Source organism: Etheostoma spectabile, chromosome 21, assembly GCF_008692095.1.
Source record: "Etheostoma spectabile isolate EspeVRDwgs_2016 chromosome 21, UIUC_Espe_1.0, whole genome shotgun sequence".
Lineage (NCBI taxonomy): Eukaryota > Metazoa > Chordata > Actinopteri > Perciformes > Percidae > Etheostoma > Etheostoma spectabile.
In genome coordinates, this window is record NC_045753.1 from 14824311 (window position 1) to 14827573 (window position 3263).

A 3263-nucleotide genomic window follows, 5' to 3' on the forward strand; every position below is an offset into this window, starting at 1 on the left:
CGTTTCTCAAATGTAGGCTACTTTCAAATTTGTGGGATGTTTCCATTTAATGAACTGTCCCCAAATGTTACCACCTTCCACTGCAAGGCACTTGCTTTTATCTGACACAGTCATAATCAAATAGAACTCTGCAGCTTTCTTCCAACTTTTGGTACTGCCATGAGGCCAGGCGAGGGGCACGGACTGTTGTTTGTTGTGTTCAATTTTACATGGAATGTCGGAATTTCTAGAAACTATACACGTCTACGGGAAATGTCATGGTTGGAAGGATATAACGTTATTTGCTCTATGAAAGACATTAAGAAAGACGAAAACTAAGGACATTTACTCGATAGCAACCAAACCAAACATAGATTTTTGTAGAGGCCTCAATAAAGAAAAGGGAGAGCATTGCAGGGTTTTAAAACCTATTTTATAAAGTCTGTTAAAAACTAACAGAAGAAAGTAGTAGCGTGTTTGATGCATTCAGCTCGTAAAATAAAAAAAATAGTTTAAAAAACAATTCATTTAAAACTTAAATCGTGAACAGGGTGACTAGAGATTATATGATTTTATAACAATTAATCATGCAGGGCCTACTTCTAAGGTCACTGCAAACATAACAGAACGTACACTATCCAAGTGGCATTGCATGCATTTTAGTTTGACACATATTCACGTTTAACTCTGGACATTAAAATCTTAACATAGCTACTTATAATAAATAAATAATTCAATAAATGAATCAAACTAAGGCAGTTTGTTGCTGTGTGCTTTTTAAATGTTAGAAATACCATTAAGCTGACAAGTGAACATCACATAGCTAACCGGTGACACCTATATGACAAAGTCTGCTAAGCTGTCATTAGCTAGTTCTGGCTAGTGTAACGTTAGCCTATACCAGTGTTTCTCAAATGGGGGCATTCATAACCCTAGGGGTACTATGGAGAACTGCAGGGAGTATGTGAGTTGTTTTTTTTAAATGTTAATTATAAAAAATATGTCATGCATAATTCCTAAAATAATTATACTATAAAATGAATTATATAGAGATGGATTCGAAACATTTGTGTTTTTTTAATTACAAGGTAATTGTTTAGTAAATCAGATGGTGCATCGCAGTAACGTACATCTTTATCTATCCTCATTTTCTACCACAAGGGGTACTCAAAATATTTCAAAGGGGGTACATTTTTGAAAACCATGATAGATTAGCTCGCTTGGGACCAGACTAAGAACTGGAGGGCAACATGTTGTGACTGTAACCTTAGTGTTCCTTCAAAATTGCTTCATTCAGAATTGGCTTGCTAACTTGTCTGAGCTACTTTGACACAGGGGATGGTGGGTAACGTTTTATTTTGACAATGGTCTGTTTGAACACTGGCTACTGCACAACACAATTTACTGGACCGGTGTAATGTGTTTTCGAAACTAGGCTGACTTGGTAAATGTCTGCAGACCTTAGTGACAGGATCATCAAAGTGCACAACATAGAGACCAACACTTACAATGAAGTTAAAGTCTCAACGTGTGACACAGTAACGTAACCACACGAAGGGAGAGACAAAAAGGGTTGCAACAATTTATGGTTTTCATTATGAATATTATTGTTCTGATAAAAAAAGATTTCTTTAGTATATGGAATAGTTTAAAAGGCCAGTCACAAGGTCTGAGAGTCCAAGTTTACATATTCACACATGGTGTTTTGCGTGCCCGAAACTTCATTTTAATTAACATAAAACACAGAAAAGCAGCTAAACCTAACATTTGAGAAGCAAGAATAAAAAAATTATCGGTTAGTTTCATTCAGATGAAGGGTCAGGATTTATTCTGACAATGGTCTGTTTGAACACTAACGTTATTGTACAACAAAATGTGTTTTGCATGAACCGTATGACTCTTTTTGGAAATACGTTTCTGTGTTAAATACCAATCCACTGACCACATGCTGAACTCCATTAACACTGCTCCCTCTACGGTAAGGCCTAGCTTGCTGGTGTGTTAATATAGGCTAACGTTAGCTGCCTTGCTAATGTTAACAGTTAGCTAGCTTGGTGCCAACGCAATTCCCCAGCTTGTCAAACTCAAGCTAATGACGTTAGCGCACATATTAGCATGCTACTTACGTTTTCCTGCTGTTGCGAATGTAGATCCAATCTTGATTATCTGCTGGATTCTGCTTTCGTGTGAAGATATGTCGGTAACCTAGCTATCAACGGAGCTAACGTTAGCTCGTTAGCTATGTTATGTTTCCTTATTTGACAAAAATAATCGAGATTGGCCTCAGATGAGCGGCGATAATTCCTTTCTCGGTGGTTCCCTGCTTGGACAGCGTTGATTTTTACGCATGTTTGACGCCAGTTCTGTCTCTCCCATAAAATGAAGATTATTCCGATCGTTCCAAAACAAATATGGACACTGAGAATTGGTTATATCATACAACACTCACAAATCTAGCACTTTCTTGAATTGAAAGGCCAGAGCTATCCTTCGACTTTGGGTGCTGAACAAGAGGAGGTGTTATTTTTGGCATATGCTCGGTGATTGGTTACAACGTCAAGACGAAGCGTCGGTTAATTGGCTGCTGCTTCTGTCAATTAGCTCTGCCCCTGTCCAAAAATACATTCTTATTGGTCTATTACCGAAGTTCTATGACGCGCAGGATCTGTAGAATTCACCAGTAACTTTTTGACATGCTCACATGTATTGAGTGATGAGAAGAAACAAACACGTTTAGTTTTTGTACAGTTAATTTCATTATTAGGAAAATTCCACATTTACAAAAAGAAATGGGTGGACTTCAAACCAAACTTGGACATTTGTATGAAGAACTGCATCAATATGGCAACACAAGAAGGCAATTAGGAATAATTCTGCTGTAGTGTTTAATACATTTCTCATGGACCAATGATACATTTATTTGAATTTGTAATAGCCTATGTTTTCTATTATTTATTTACCGGTAATTATTGATTCACCTGTGTGTGTGCATGTGTGTGTGTGTGTGTGTGTGTGTGTGTGTGTGTGTGTGTGTATTTTGTTATTCTCTGGTATGGACAGTTTTGTTGTGTAGAAGCATTTGCTCAATAAAAAAGCAGTTGCACATTATTGTTTCCCCATCCTGTACATATTCAAATATTTGTTCTTTTTTACTTTATTCACATTATTATTTCATGTATATTGTATGTATGTATATTTTTCCTAGTATTTAATTTATATTCATATTCTGTGCTTTGTGACTGATTTTGCTGCTGCAACGCCGAAATTTCCCATTTTTCTTGGGA

The 3263-nt window shown here is 36.7% G+C and overlaps 1 protein-coding gene across 2 annotated transcripts in view; it reads right to left on the reverse strand.

The window, feature by feature from the left end:
• The window catches only part of ppm1bb (protein phosphatase, Mg2+/Mn2+ dependent, 1Bb), a 23092-nt gene extending 20584 nt beyond the window's left edge, over positions 1-2508 (reverse strand). The window contains exon 1 of one of the 2 annotated variants that reach the window (XM_032503197.1): positions 2106-2507. The gene's annotated coding sequence lies outside the window, so the exon portion shown is untranslated. Of the gene's footprint in view, positions 1-2105 lie in introns of both variants that reach the window. The other variant, XM_032503196.1, reaches the window with a different exon arrangement.
• Positions 2509-3263: the final 755 nt, after the last annotated feature.